Here is a 17104-nt window from a genome sequence, read left to right as displayed (position 1 = left end):
GGGGGCAGGGTGGGGGCAGCAGCGGGAGCGGGGGAATACCACGACGGAGCAAGCGGGGACGGGGAACGGCGGCGCGGGGGGAGGGAGGACCGGGATCGTGGCGACGTGAGGCGGCAACGGCAGCTCGGGCGCGGGGGGAGGAAGGAGGGGGTAGAGCGGCGCAGGGGGAGGGGTGGTCGCAGCGGAGGCTACGGTGGTAGGGGCAGGGAGTGGGACCCCCGGGGCCGGACGCGGGAAGGAAGCGGAGCCGGGGAGATGGGGGGCTGCAGGAAACGGGGAGTTGGGCAGCGCGGGTCCCGCGAGGGGGGGAAATGTGGGGGGGTACTGCTTGGCTTCTGCCTGCGAGGTGGTTTCTGCAGAGAGCACTGCAGAGCCCAGCGGCTCTCTGGCCTGCAAGGCACATTCCTCTGTTATCAGTGCAATTGGCATAAGAGGAGGAAAGATCTGTTAGTTTGGAACTTTTTTCAGAGTTCGATTTTTCAATCATTTTTGTTATTGTATGAAGTAAAGGTAAGAAGTTAGTAACAGAAAAGTCCTGTTTTGTTTGAGACATATAAATGATGTTTCCAACTGTATCCCAGAAAGAATTTTCAGTAATTGTGCTCTTATCAGTTTCAGGGAAATGCAGCACAATCCAAGTTACAAATTTTTTAAGAGTCTTTTTTGACAGACTACCTTTAGAAAAAGTGAAATTGTTAACAGATAAGGTTTCTACAATGGTTAAATATAACTCTCTCTCAAGTGTGGTTAGTCTTAGGGTGCTTAAACAAGTACCCATGATTTTCAAGCCCTTTCCACTGAAAAACGAGAAAAAAAGAAAAAAAAAACAAAAAAGTTTTTTAGAGCACCCAAAGGTATGCGCGCAATTTTAAGCAATACTTACGTCCTTTGGGGTCAGGGGTCTGTGGAAGGGAGTCTGCTCCTCAATTCTCCTCAGACTTTATCTCGTCCAGATGTATTGTTGAGGGTCGAATTGAGCCTTCCGCAGAAAGGATTTTCTAAAACGAAAAGTCCTTTCGCAGAAGGAGAGGCTTCTCGAACAGGCAATAACAGGAGGCCCTGAAAGGCTCCGATGCTCCAGTAACACTTCGCTCCTGGGGGCCAGGGTCCAATGACACGTTTGGGCCGCCACTTAAATGAGCCTTACTTGGTCTTATCCTATGCAAGCTATTACAGCTCCAGAGCTCAGTCCCCAAGGGGACTGGGTGCCAGAGGCCAGCTTGCTCTCAGACCAAGGCCACAGGTCAGCCCTAGCAAGCAGGGAATATTCAGCTCTTAGTGATCAGGCAGCTCTTGTGATTTCAGCATTGCTTGCTAGGTAGCTTTTTCCCTTGGCCTAAGGCTCTAGCAGATGGTAGAGAGAGGAGAAGCAGAAGACGCTGGCTATTCCACGAGTATGGCTTTATTGTGGGGTTCCGTGAAGGGTCTCAGCTCTTCTTCTTCCGAGTTAGTAGGGGTACAGTATGCTACTTTTATACCCTTGGCCCGGATCCAATCCTGACCAATGGCAAAGGTGTTAGAGTGACCGTAAGTGACCAATAGTAGGGTTAACAAGATATTGCCTTACGTGGCTATAGGGATAGGGTATAGGGCGGATGTCCCTGGAGTCAGAAAGCTTCTTTGCTGCTGTGTCAGCATTCAGATTCTCCAAGGGGCCCTGGCTAAACCTGAGGGGTTTACTACAAGTGCCAAGTGAGGCTGGTTTGACAGTACCAAGTGCCTCCTGCAATCTGCCATCAAGAACTGGGGCAGGTGAGTTTTGTTTGCCAGGAAGAAGGAGTGAGGTTTCTATTAGGGGGCCTGGGGCTGAGAGTGGCCGGCTGGCTCCTGAAATTCCACAATATGCAGGATGGTTCCCAGACCCAAGCTGACACCAGTGCCAAGTCGGGCTGGTTAGACAGTGCCAAGTGGCTCCTGCAATCTGCCATCAAGAACCAGGAAAGGTGATTTTTTTTTTTTGCCAGGAAAAAGGACCGAGATTTTTGTTTGGGGGCTTGGGGCTGCGAGTTGCTGGCTGGCTCCTGAAATTTGGCATTACGCAGGATGGTTCCCAGACCCAAGCTGGCACCAGTGCCAAGTTGGGCTTGTGTGACCGTGCCAAGTGGCACCGGCATTTTGCCATCAAGAACTGGGGCAGGTGAGTTTTGTTTGCCAGGGAATAGTTGCTAGGTTTCTGTTGTGGGGCTGTCCTGTGTTGGCTGTATGATGCTTTTATCCCCAATCGTCTTTTTCTGTTTATGCTGAATCGTAAGTTTTGCACCTTTAAGACCTATTGCAGAGAGTGAAGGGGGGAGAGAAGTGCAGGTTTTTTTCCTCCAGTCACTGCTGTCCCTCCCCCACATTCCTCCTCCTGGACTGTTGTCTGCAGACAGACAGCGGGACAGAGCTGTTCTTTTGCTTTTTAGTTAGTGTTAGGTATCTGAGGCAAAGAAGTTCCCTGGGCTGTGTTTTTTTCTTTTGTATGGACCTCTTGAAACCTGCTCTGGACTGAACACCCAGGGGAGCACTGGCAGCTCACATCTCTGTCCCACCTGGCCGGGTCTGGCCTGCAACAATTCCAGCACCGGAGGGACTGATCAGAGACTGAGTGAGCTGCAACCCGGAGACGGGGTTTTCTCCGTTTGTCATCTCTTTTAGAGTGGCAAGGGGTCTCATTGTTTAATATTGTTTTGGTTTTACTGTTTAATAAACATTTTTTTTCCACCTTTCTCCAAGGAGGTATTTTTTTCCTCCAGGACCACTTGGGGGAAGGGGCTGATTGGATCTGCTTTTCCCACCGGAGCTCCTTTAGGGGATTCTTCCCCAAATTTGCTCTGAACCTGGACAACATCTTAATAAATAAGTGCTTGAACAGCTCCAATGAGAGATAAATTGTCCTGCAAGACAGGTAAAAGTGAAGGACCATAGAGTGATTTCTGATGAGGAATAACAACTTGCAGGACTTTGTGCTGTGCGTTAGTCGCATGCATGCATTTTCCCTGGTATTATACTTCATCAAAATGCTCTCACAGTGCTTCTCATTGACTAACTCAGGTATACTTTCTGAGTTAATTTCTGAGTTCATTCATGCCTGTTAAAAGGACCGTAGAACAGAACAGCATTTTACTTACTTGATAAGGGTGATAGAACACAACAGCACAGCTTTGGAGAAATAAAGCATGTAACTTAGGCAAACAGAAGTCATGCAAAACACAAGTACAATGCCTGCTCAGCTCTGTAAGGCTGACAAAGTAGAAGTTATGCAAAACAACGGTATTGTGTGCACTCAAAAGCAGGGGTCTAGGAACTGCCACCTAAAAAGGACACTGGATGCTGAAGACAGACCCCAAAGAACCATATAAGGACTTCCAATAAGGGGTGTGACTATGTCAAATAAAGTCAAGGAAGTGGGGATAGCTAATGAGTATGCAACCCGTGTGTATGATTGTGGAAGTTTGCAGGGGTTCCAGGATGAGGGAAGAGACGAGAATCTTGACTCCATGTCTCAGAATACTGATTTATTATTTTATGATATATTTTATATTAAAATGATACATTAAAACTATACTAAAAGAATAAAAGAAAGGATTTCATCAGAAGGCTAGCAAGCAAGAGAATGAAATGATAACAGAAGCTCATGACTCTCAGAGAGTCCAAGCCAGCTAACTGTGATTGGCTATTAATTAGAAACAACCAACATGGACCAATCAAAGATGCACCTGTTGCATTCCACAGCAGCAGATAACTATCATTTACATTTTGTTTCTGAGGCCTCTCAGCTTCTCAGGAGAAAAAATCCTAACAAAAAGATTTTTCATAAAATGTGTCTGTGACATATGATAAAATCTCTATTCACCCAACACTCAAGGCTCTCAAATGGAGGAAGGATCCCCCAAGTGCTCAGCACTGCAATAAAGAATGCCTGATTTCTGATACTCAAAACTGTGTTAGAAAGTTTCTATCTGGTTTATTTCAGTATCATCTGTATCTCAGCAATTGACAACCAGTGTCCTTTTGCTCAAGAGAGAGTATATAGAAGGTACACACCACAGGGTACCCTGTGGTTTTACCTGTAGGACCAGAGAGATTACATGAGGAAGTGGGATGGAAAACTGTCTTGGTTTGAAAGACAAGTGTCTGCTAAAGAAGGTGGGAACCTCCCTTGGAATGGAAAATATGACCTCCTCCCTCTTATTATAACTTTGAAATTATGGAGCTTTCAGGCAAAGATATGGGAAAAGGAATAACAGTTCTTTAGTAGTATGTATATATATAACAAGGTAAACAACGACAATGACAGCAACAAGAAAAAAAAAACAAAAAACCCAGAAACCTGATAACAGCCTCCTCTCAGCTGTCAAGCACTTTCCATTTTGGTCTAGTTATGGTCACAACTGGCAGGAGTGGTGCAATGATTCCCCTGCGACTGTAGGGGTGCGCTGTGGTGAGAGGTCAGCCACACCTCTCCACGTGGTAATGGCAGGAAAGCTGGCAAGAGAGATAGAAAAGGTGCTTCCATTACAAACCCACAAGGCCAGCTATTCTCAGGGCCCCTCTGGATAGTAAAATGTAATGTAGCAGGAACCTTGGAGCAGTGGTTGGAACAGCAGAGGTGGACATACCCAAGGTGACAAACACAATGTAGCAGAAACTCTGCAGCCATAGCTAAAGCTGCAGGGTGTCCCAGCAGGCATGGGGTGTTATAGTGCAGCAAAAAAGCCCGAAGCAGTGGCAAAAAACAGCACAGCTGTGTGCAGCAGCCAGGTTTCTGCAAGCAGCTGCTGCGCACAGCCGTGAGATGTGCCCTCAGGAAGGAGGAGGGGTTCAGGGTCCCAGGTTTTCCCCTGAGGCACCTGAGTCGATGGTGTGAAAAACGCCAATCACTTGTTTTTAAATTTTTAAAAGATTAATAGTAATAAAATGGTTATAAAGATAGTAATATAATTGGAGTAATAAAAATTTGGACAATTACGGTTAGTGAAGTAAACAGGGCAGGAGACTTTTCCTTCTATTAATGCCTTTATTAAAAGTGATCAGCTCAGGATTGGGCAGCTCGGACGGGTCTGCAGTCTCCCGTCGTCTCTCCCAGGGCGATGAGGAGGAGGATATTCTCAGCTTTGTCCAGTAGGGGCAGAGCTGGGGGTCCAGTACTTGTGGTAGACTTTAGGGCATGGTGACCCCTTCGGATGTTACTGCTGCCGCATCTCTCGGTCCGCTCCCGGCGTCAGGACGACTCCCATGCTCAGGGTGAGAGGGACTTCGAAGGTGTTCAGCATCTCTGCAGGCTCAGCACTCCATTCCTGACGTCCAGACATCACTCCAATCTCTCAACTCTTAGTTGGCTCGTTGTTTTGGGGTCGTTTTTAGCAAGCTAGAAGCAGTAGCTTCTCATGGCATGCTGGTCCTGGAGTTATTTTGCATATCCCCCCCCAAGTCTCTTCTCACTGTTCGGGAGGTCCCCACCCTTTACTGTCCCAGAGAAGGGCCATTAACTCGGCCCCAGCTAGGCTTTTACTAATACAAAAACAACTATTAATGACAACGACCTGTAATTACCATAAGACACAAGCAGCATCCCAGTAGCAACAGTGGTAACCTTTTTCTCACAGAAAAAAATTGGCAGAATTTTTGTTCATAACAGTTAGGACAATACAGGACAATAAAAACAAAGAGTTACGGGCAGTCCAGGTATCTTTTTCTGGGCAAAATAAGCCCAAAAAAGGACTCCCATTAACAGAGGATTAACCCTTAAAAACAATAGCCTGTTGCATATTCATACATCTTATACATGATGCATAAACTCCATTCAAACAAAGGATTTTATCTGGTCAGTGTCAACTTCTTCCTCTGAATCCTGACAGCATCTTCATGACTGAGCAAGGCAGGAAGGAGTTCGTTTCTTCTGATAGAGGAACAATAAATTATTTTTTCTGAATGATTTAGGTGTCCTGTGGCTGCTATCTTGGTGCAAGTACCTTATTCGTCTCTTTTAAAAAAGTATCTTACATAGCATAGTTTCTATTTTAACATTACTTTATAACCTAAAACTATATTTAACACACTACTTAAGAAAATTAACACAGCATAACTTTCTAACATAACACGTATAATATTAATTTTAATATTTTCAAAAAGCCAGTCATAAAATACATGTTTTTACAATAGTGAGGGTCCTTTCCACTACAATCACATGTTAATAAGGTCCCAGTTCAATGGCTGCCCTTACAAGCAAAGACTCACAGTAAGGAAGAAGTAGTACAGGGGCTGGACTCTGTGGTGGCAGTGAATTCTCCCTGCGGTAGTAGCAACTCGACCATTCCCCTCTGATCCAAGAGCGAGAGAGGAGCTGAGCCCAGTCCCTCATCCCCCAGCCAAAATCTCATGGTATCCCTGCCCTTCCCAAGAGAAAATCTCCCAGCTAAGAGAGTAGCCAGCACCCTTTTCCCCACCTTGGCCACTTCTTTTGTCTCTTAGGTACAGCACTTTATCATCTCTTAGGCAACAAAGGAGACAAAATTTCCTGAGAGAAAGGGGGAAAAAAGGAGAAATTCTAACCTCCAACAAAACCCTACCTTGATCCCAGAGACACGGGTGCAGAAATTGCAGGGTAAAAGTCATAAATGGGGCATCTTCCAGGAAAGTTTCTGCTCCAGTCTCCAGTGGACAGCTTCCCAGGCCGAATGGAAGAGCCGATTATGCTACTGACTCCATGGAAAGAAGTTCTAGTCCATTTCTTCCGGAAGTAAGTGAGGAATCTTGTTATCAGTATTCACAGGGGCCCTGCCTCCAGCCAGGTGGAGGAGAGGGATAACTAGGTTTACTGGACTGTGTGGATCCTATGGCCTGGCACAGCAGCCCCACAGGAGTACAAGGCTTTAGTGGACACTGGTGCACAGTGTACCCTAATTCCATCAAGTTATGCAGGGGCAGAATCCATCTGTATTTCTGGAGGGACAAGGGGATCCTATCAGTTGGCTATACTGGAGGCTGATCTTAGCCTGACTCGTAATGAGTAGCAAAAGCACCCCACTGTGATTGGCCCAGAGGCTCTGTGCATCCTTGGCATAGACTATCTCAGGAGAGGGTATTTCAAGGATCCAAAAGGGCACCAGTGGACTTTTGGTATAGTTGCCCAGGAAATGGTGGAAATTAAGTGGCTGCCTACCTTGCTTGGTCTCTCAGTGGACCCTTCTAGTGTGGGGTTGCTGAAGGTTGAAGAACAGCAGGTACCAAATGCTACTGATAGGAAAGATATGTGCTAATGTTTTTAAATTAATTTGGTGGGTGAAAGTATGGGTGTTAACATCTGTGAAATGTGTCATAATGGCAGTGAGAAATTAAGCCCCCTCTTCAGTTGAATTTTTAAAAAAAAAAATCATAAAGGACAACAGGGGATAAAATCAATAAAGCAAAACTAACAGTGCTGGGTGCGTAGCCATAGCCAGAGGCACACCGGCTAACCATAGCAACTCTTCTTACATACACTTTCTATTGCATTGGTCAAATACATAAATGATGATACATGTTCAAACATTTTTTAAACTCATTTACATGTTCCAGGAACTTTTTAGAATGGTCCCTCCTCTAATCCACCTTCTTAGAGCATGTGCAGTAATCTTGTATGTCGTTTTGAAGGTCATGTGTCACCTCCTCACAACAGCCCCCTGTTCCATGGCTTCAGCAGGTGACAGTTGTTGATAGTCAGTGTCAGCAGCAGGGGTCCTCATCACGCCCGTTCCTCAAATGATCTGACCATGCAGACGGTTTAGTTATTTCAGTTTTTGCAAGTTAACCACAAGTACTCTAAATGAACATCAACTACTTTACAAATATGTCTGAGTAATTATAATTATTGCCAGTTAGCTACAGAAATAAAAGCATTAGTTATCATTTCACAACTATGGCTACTTCTGCAAAAGTAAACATTATATTAAAATGCACAACACTTAGCATCCACTTTAATATTTGCGAATGCCAAAACTATAACATGCAGTTATCACAATGTTTCTACATACTTGGGGCAGCAAGTTTCTTGCAGAGCCCAGACAGGTTGGCTCCTGAGATAGACAAAGGTCTGCACAAGCCTAAACTTCTGAACTTTGGGGTAAAATGACAGATTCAAGGGGGCATATGGAGTAGGCAGAAGGCTGTAACTTCCTAGTACCTCAGCCAATGGGGAAAGGAAAAAGGCAACATGCGGTCTGGAGTTCAGGATAAAAGGGAGGCTGCACTCTCTGAAAATCTGAGAGAGAAAAGCCCACAGGTGTGTGCCCCAGTGCCCTGGGGTGACTTCATGATGCAGGTATCCTGATCATCTACCTTTTTGCTCAGAAATGGGTCTTCTAACTTTAAGCTAGACCCAGAGAAAGAGAAAGTTGGGGCTAATGGTGGAATTTTTTCACTCTGTATTCAAAACACAGAGATGAGAGCTCAGCTCTCTCCGAGCTGGTGGCAGTGCTCTCTGAGTTCTCAGCTTTTGCAGAGAGAGAGAGAGGGCGTTTTTCTTTGGTTTTTTCACTGTTTTTCCTGGTTAGCTATGGCAAGAAAAGTTTTCCCTGGTTTGTGCCTTCTTTTTCTGGGACTGTTCAGCTTCTAGATGGTCCAGGACATCAGGAGAATCACCCGGGGGGCCCCCAATTTGCACGCCAGACCTGGCACACTGGGCCTGAGCCACAGAGAAACTGAGACACTGAGCCACACCCACAGAAGGACTCTTTTTGAATTTGCCATCTCTTCAGAACAGTGAGAGGATTTATTGTTTAATATTACTAATTTTTCCATACTTGTGAGTACTTTGCTTGTTAAATAAACAGTTTTTTCCACTTTTTTTAAGGAGATTTTATCCCAAAGTGGTAGGGGGAGGGGCTGCTGAAATCTGCTTTTCTAGAAAAGACCCCTTCAGAGGTTTCCTCCAAAATTTGCCCTAAACCAGGACACATGGTGACTTCTCTTCCTTTATTTGAATAAAGTTATAAGACTCCTCTGTCTCCTTTTTAGACATAAACCTCTGGTGTTTGTGGATTTTCCTGACAATTTGGGGCTCGGTCCCATGTCCTTCTACTGTCTAGGTCCGGCTTGCAGCAAGAGGAGCAAGAGGTGTGCCTCACCCAGATTTGGTGATCAGCTCCCTTCAGCACTGGCTGGCACCAGACTATTGATTGGGTACCCGAGACTGTCCAGGAGACAGATGAGAGGTGGACCACAGACGTCCGTGAAGAGTCTATAGGAAAGAGTCCACTGGACATGGATGCCCAGAGGGGGCAGTAAGGGAAAGTCAGGAAGGGTCTTGGCAAATCTCACTGGTAAGTACAACTTCGGGGAGTAAAACATGGCAGGATGCCCAGGGTGGGCAACAAAAGAAAGTCAGAAAAAGGGTCTCAACTACATGGATGACAGTCCCAAAATACCTCCGAAGGGTCCTTTAGGAGAATGTTGGGATAGTTTGCACATTCTCCCAGAGGTAGTTACAAGGACATGGACATCTAGAGTGGGCAATATGGTTGTGAAAAAGGCCATTCACTTTTGTTAAAATTTTAGAAGTTTAATAGTAATGAATATAGTAATGAAAATAATAATAAAAATTAGGACAATAAAAGACAATGAAAAGCAAAGAATTATGGATGTCCAGGTGCCTGGCACTGCCACAAAGCACACCTTGCTAACAAAGGATTACCCCTTAAAAGCAATAGCCTTTTGCATATTCATATATCAGATACATGATTCAAACATTCCTTTCACACTAGGGTGTTTCTACTTAATTTTAGCTTCCCCCCTCATCTTGTAAATCAGTCTTCTTGGTTCCTCAAAGTCTGAGCTTTCCCAAAAAGGAAGCAATAAATCTTCTCTTGGGATCTTGTTGTCTGTTGCTGTTATCTCTATCCAGATAGGATAATGTGAAGAATTTTTTTATTATCTTTTCCATTCCTTGAGCTAGTTACAAAAAGTATCTTACATCACATAGTTTCTAATTTAATATTATGCTATAGTCTAAAAACTATATTTACCACACTACTTAAAAGAGATTAATACAGCATAACTTTCCAACATAACAGGTATAGGATTCATTTTAATATTTGGAAAGAGCCAATCATATAATATGCATTTTTCACAATGGTGTATGCCCAGAGAGGGCAATATGGGGAACATGGACGCTTAGAGGGGGCAATAAGAGGTACCAAGAAAGGGTCTTGGCAACCCATTCCCAGAGAGGGCAATATGGTGTTGTTTGGGAAAGGATTGGTAGAAGGGGAGTGTGGAGAAATATGGTTAAAAGAAATAGCAGCAGGAGGCTATGTGATAAGGAAAGATTTGGAAGGTCTCTGCCTTCTCTTCAAAATCTGCAGTCTAATACAGGGCCAGCTGCAAGTCTTTTGTATTCCTGGCTTCCAGGATAGGGAAAAACAGGGAAGTATTGTTCCTACACCCCTTATTTGGGGTTAAAATTAACTCTTTCAGCCTCATTTTCTGCTGCATCTTTAGCTTCTTGATCTGCCAAATTATTTCCTCTTATTTCTGGGGTCTTTCCCTTTTGATGTCCCTTAATATGTACTATAGCTATCTCTTTCAGGTAATTTCAATGCCTCTAAAACCTCTAAGATGAGTCCTTCATGTACTAATCTCTTTCCTCTTAAATTAAGTAATCCCCTTTCTTCCCAAATTTTTTTAATGGTATGTACTACTCCAAAGGCACACCTTGAATCAGTATTTACATAGATCCTTTCCTGTGTGCTAAATATTCCAGTATTCTTTTTAGAGCATATAATTCACAAGTTTAAGCTTACCAGTTTAAGGTTAATTTCCCTTTTATTCAATAGTTTGCATGTTTTTCCCATCAACCACTGCATACCCTGTCTTTTCTCCTTGTACAAGGATTCGTATCCCTGTTAGCTAACATAACTCCCAAAGGGCTATGTTGGGGTATTTCTGCTGGTACACTTTTATTCCCCTTTTTTCCTATACCTAACTTACTGGTTTTCTGTTCCATTTTTCAAGATCTTATCTATTCGTCTCCTGCCTCCGTTTCCCACTGTCTCTAGCAATCTGAATACCACCTTCCGACTGCGCACACAAAAAAAGCTTTTTCTCACAATACAATTTAATACAATACGCCTCCCTCCAAGTAGATATAGTGAAGCTTGAAGTAAACAATCTACATTACATACTTTCATTCATCTACATTTACTCACTTTTATTTCTCACTCATTCTCACATATTCATTCGCATCCTCCGACCTGTTCATTCATACTTCTCGACTTCTGCTTAGCCGAGTTTTTGGTCCTTGGTGCCTCCCTCACACAGACTACGTAAGGTACTTTTTCTCGACACCCCAGAACTTTAAGTACTGACACCCTCAAGTTTCCCTACTGACCTAGGTTCAGCAGTCCCGTTAATTTCCCTTTTATTTTATTGGACAGAGGAAGGAAGCATTAGCAAACCTCTTAGACTCACACGAAGTGGACTGCTGTTGCCAGAGAATCACAGGTCGGTGTGAGTCCCCCACCCTGACCCCTTCCACCTCCCCCGAGGTTTGGCTATACATCTTCCCTAGAGATAGCCTCAGAGTCAGGGGTTCGGACCTCTGCACCTTGACTGAGCTGGACTTCTCACCCCCCATAACCTGAGGAATAGGCCACATGACTACTCCTCGCAGTCACGGTGCTAAAAAGGTCCTACGATACTGTAGCCTCCCCTCACCTTGGAGTTGTCCACTGGGCTTCAGTATCGCTGGGCCTCCAGGAAGGGCCCTGAATCAGCTTGCCTCTGGTGCCAGTTCATCTGTGAGGCTATCTGTGTGTCACTCACTCTCTCTCTCTCCACAGTCCCCACATGCCTGGGGAACAATGGCCTGTTTGCAGGTCACATACACCTTTTGCCACAGCCCCCCCACACACTCGGGAAGCTGAAGCTGATTTTGTGTGTGACACTCTCACGCACAACAAGACAACAATAAGGTACCTTTTACTTTCAAATCACTTGTTACAATTTCAAATGTTTCTGGCCAGCCCCGGATGTTCTTGGGATCCCTCAATCCAGCTGTGTTGTCCAACCCTCGATGTTCTTGGGCATTTTTATCCCTCAATCCAGCTGTGTTGTCCAACTCCGGATGCTCTTGGGCATATCCTCAATCCGGCAGAATTTTGCTTAACCCTGGATGCTCTTGGGCATTTTATACCTCAACCCAGCAGAATTTTTAGGGGCCCCTCCCTTTTGTCCCATTTCCTAGTGGACTGTGCTAGGAAACGCCTCTGCTCCTGTCCTCCAAGGGGTCCAACCCCTCCCTGAGACCCAGTCTCAGTTACTCCAGAGGATTCTCTCACTCCTTTTATCTCTCGCTTCATCTTTTTACTGGCCGCTTTTCTCGCGAAAAGATGGAAACGCAGCATGGGAAACTCCTCACTCACGTAGCAGGTCTGGGATAACCAGCCCGCCTCTCATCACACACACATTCATTCTTCCATATCTGTCCCCCCGAAAAGTACTTACCAACCCTTTTTTCCTTTTCGGGTTCTTTCTGTGCACTACTAGTCTTAGGGGGCCAATTACCGCGGTTTTAGGGAGCCTTTTCCCTTTTCTTTGTTTCATTGTCTGTTTTTTTCCACTGTAGCAAACCCCAAAGGTTTGGGAAAGGCACCATGGAGAATTGAATAACAGGAATGCTGAGGCAGCAAAGAACATCCTGTCTTTCTGACCTCCACCCCATAACCTATCTCTGTAATGCTATATGGCAATGTTACCCCTAAACCTTTACTATTGGATATTCCTAAAAACCCTTGCCATTGGTTAAGCTTGGATTCTAGCCAAGCCTACATAAAGGGCATACTGGACCCCATTAGTTAGAAGAACAGCTGAGATCCTTCACAGATATCCCCAATAAACCATCTCTGTGGAACCAGCCAGCGTCGTCTTCTTCTCCTCTCTCTCCATCTGCTGCAGCCTCATGCCAAGGGCACCACTACCCAGCAAGCCGAGCTGAACATCCTAAGAGAGCTGATATCACTAGAGAGCTGATCACTACTGAGCTTGCTTGGGTTGGGCCCGCGGCTATTCGGCCTGAGCTGAGCATCGGGCACCCGGTCTCCCCTGGGGACTGAGTTCCTGAGCAGCCTTGCATGATAATAAGGCCAAAATACAAGGCTTTATTAGTCCACTGGTTGGAACCTGCATCTGCCAGCCATGCCAGAAGAAACAGAGTGAGGCTGCCAAACTTGGCAAGGTGCTCCTCCCTCACTTGGAATCCTCTTAGGCCTCGGCAGCGAGGTGTTAATTCCCAGGTTTGGGCACCAAATTGTGAAAAACACAAATCACTTGTTTTAAAATTTTAGAAGTTTAATAGTTATAAAAATAGTAATAAAATTTAGAGCAATAAGAATTTGGATAATCAGAGTTAGGACGATAAAGGACGATAAAAGCAAAGAATTACAGACATCCAGGTGTTCTGCTCTGACCCAGAACACATTTTGCTAACAAATGAAAAACGCTTAAAAGCAATGGCCTGTTGCATATTCATGTATCTCATACATGATGCAAAGATTCCTTTCAAACTAGGGATTTTTCTGTTTATTGTCAAATTCCCCTCCTTCATCTTGTTGGCTCCTTGGAGTCTGGAAGGAGATGGAAGTAGTCCGAGTTTTCCCGGTAAGGAGGCAATAATTCTTCTCTTGGGGATTTTGGTGTCTTTTTGCTGTTATCTCTGTGCAAAGAATTTCTTGATTATCTTATCCATTTCTTGAGTTAGTTAGAAAAAGTATCTTATGTCACATGGTTTCTATTTTAATATTCTGTTATAGCCTAAAACTATATTTAACACACTACTTTAAAAGGATTAATACAGTACTACAAAATAACTTTCCAACATAACACATATAGTATTCAATTTAATATTTGTGACAAGCCAATCATATAATATGCATTTTTCACGAAAGGGAATAACTGAATATTCCTTAGGTTTTGGATTTTATTCTTGCCAAAGTTAATGACAAAAGCCATATCCATGGTATCTTCCTTTCTGTCACAAGCTTCAAAAGATGTTTCTTTATATTTCCATTCATCCTTTCTATTTGACCTGAATTCTTTGAGTGCCAGGGGATATGGAGGTCCCACTGAATTCTCAGAGCAGTCATAATCCTTTGAAGGATCCCCTCATAAAATGAGTTGCCCCTGTCCAAGTCCACTGCCTTCACAATCCCACTGTGAAAAATGCATATTATATCATTGGCTCTTCGCAAATATTAAAATGAATCCTATATGTTATGGTGGAAAGGTATGTTATAATAATCTTTTTTAAGTAGTGTGGTAAATATAGATTTTAGGCTATAGCATAATATTAAAATAGAATGTAAGATACTTTTTGTAACTAGCTCAAGGAATGAATAAGATAATCAAGAAATTCTTTGCATAAAGATAACAGCAACAAGACACCAAGAAATCAAGAGAAGAATTATTGCCTCTTTATCGGGAAAACCCAGACTTTGTGGGGACCGAGATGACTGATTTACAAGATGGGGGGGGGGGAGCAGAAATTAAGCAGAAGACACCCTTTGTATAAAAAGAATGTTTGCATCATGTATGAGAGACATGAATATGCAACAGGCTATTACTTTTAAGGGTTAATCCTTTGTTAGCGAAGTGCGTTCTGTAGCAGAGCATAACACCCAGACATCCATAATTCTTTGCTTTTTATTGTCTTTTATTGTCCTAACTTTGATTGTCCAAATTCTTATTGTCCTAATTTTTATTACTATTTTTATTACTATTTTATTACTATTAAACTTCTAAAATTTTAACACAAGTGTTTGGCGTTTTTCACACCACATTCAGAAATCTTTTGTTAACTGATCAAATAGTTGGTGAAGCGACTAGAAACTCCTCTGGCCACCCTGCCAGCTGGCATATCACTACCAGAAGATATCTAAACCCTCTTGCCCAGGGGATCTCAGCAAAATACACCAAATATCCCTGGAAAGGATGTGTAGCCCGAGGCCTTTTTCCTACCTTGCAATCTCCTTTGTACACTGGCTATTAACTTTAGCCAGGCACCTCTCAATAGCTCCTTTTGCTAAAACAAAAAGACCCAAGGCAGTACATCTGGAAGAACATCTCTGCCAATCCTCAAGTGTCTCAATGACTCCCCCCATGGAGCTGTCCCAATATTTGCAGACGCAAAGCTCCTGGCATCCACTGTTTACTGTCCTTTGCAACTCAATTCTCACCTCTTTCTTCTGCCCCACCGCTTTTAATTATCTCCAGCTCCTCTGGTGAAAAACAGCACCACCACCACTTCCACCCTCCTCCTGGCAACAGCTGTCACAGAAAGCAAAGGGAGGATCCTAGAGACCTCTGGCAGAAGTGCTGCTTTCTGAATATCTCCATTGGCCAGCTGATTACCTATTGTCTCTTCTGAGCATTCTGCCTGATGCCCCTTAACAGCTCTTATTTCTACCTCTTTTAGTAAATTCATCACCTCCAACAAGTGAGTAATTGAGCTCTATTGAGCAAACGTTTTTCCCTGCACTTTAACAAACCTCTCACCTCCCAGCTCTCAAAACTCACATACCACTCCACATGCATACTTGGAATCTGTAAATATTCACTATCTTTCCTTGATACACTTTGCAGGCTTTTATTAAGGCATACGATTCTGTGGTTTGTTCTGACCATGTTCATGGTCACCTCCCCCCTTCTTGCAATTCCCTTCCCTTTACAATTCATGCAAAGGAATTAGGAGTTGAAGAATGATTGATTAGGGGCAGTTGGCTAAACAATGTATATGGCTTGCTTAACTTTTATTGTGCTTGCAAAAGCAAGATGACAGGATGTAAGGCTATTGTTCAAAGGAAGGAACCATGACCTGGTTCGGCTCTCTGGACCCCAAACTGACCAAAACCAGCCTTAAGGCTTGTACTGAGACCAAAAGACCAGGGAGCAGGCACAAGGAGGCAAGGTGAAAAGTTCAACCCTGAGGGAGGCAAGGTGAAAAGTTCAACCCTGAGGAAGACTTATTTACTTCATCTTACACGACCATCACACGACCACCAGGGAGCACAGCACAAGCATAAGGCATATGGAAATTACTTTTGGACTCATTAAAATACGAAGCGAGGCTGGGCGAGGCTAGGTAGCAAGGTAATGAATATGTATGAAACTTAATGAATATGTAATACTTTAGAAAATAAATAGAGGGATAAGTATTGTTGACAATGCGCATGATTTTCGAGAAGCTATCCACTCATGTGTCTCAGGGCTGAATAATTCATACCTACTTTACAACTTTTGTGAGTTGTGGAGTCTTTTTCCACACACCACCATAGTATATCCGATAACTCGTTTTCCTCCTGTGATAAACACATATTATAGTTTTGGCTTTCACAAATATTAAAGTGGATGCTATGTGCTGTGTAATGGGTTAAAACTTTAAGTTTGTTCATCAAAACTGACAAAGCTATTCCAGTAAGACTGTTGCACCTCTATTTTGTTTAAGTAAATTTCCAGACTTTAAAGGATAAGGAAGGTGAAACCAAAAGGACAATAGGTTTCATAAACATTTGTTTATCTGTTTAGTAAACTGTTAATATGAGTGGGTGGTTTGCTATGATTGATAACACAGTATCAGCTTATCCGCTCAGTAAACCTAGGATTCCAGGAACTCAGCAGATTGAGCCTAAAAATTCCAGGAATCAGACAAAGGAAAATTACCAACCTTCATCTTCAGACCCCGGCAGGTGGACTATGACCACCTAAACACAAAAGAAGAATACGCAGAGTACTACACATCAATCCAGAAGAAGGACTGTATAAGAACTCCACAGAAAATCAGGAGAGTGTGACAGTGGCGGAGCGGAGACTCCCCTGTTGCCCAGCGCTGATTTGCTTATTGCTTTGCCCACTGTAATCAATAAATTCTCAATTGGTTTTACTTGGCATATTGTCGGCTCAATTTATAACATGCTGTGCATTACAATATAATGTTAACTTTTGCAGAAGTAGCTATAGTTGCGAAATAATACCTAATGATTTTATTTTTGTGACTGACAATAATTTAAATAACTCAGACACATTTGTGAAGTAGCTGATGTTGATTTAGAGAACTTGTGGTTAACTTGCAATGAATGAAACAACTAAACTGTCT

This window comes from Zonotrichia albicollis, chromosome W (genome assembly GCF_047830755.1).
Source record: "Zonotrichia albicollis isolate bZonAlb1 chromosome W, bZonAlb1.hap1, whole genome shotgun sequence".
NCBI lineage: Eukaryota > Metazoa > Chordata > Aves > Passeriformes > Passerellidae > Zonotrichia > Zonotrichia albicollis.
The sequence above is the reverse complement of the archived record's forward strand: the minus strand, read 5'-3'. Positions refer to the sequence as shown.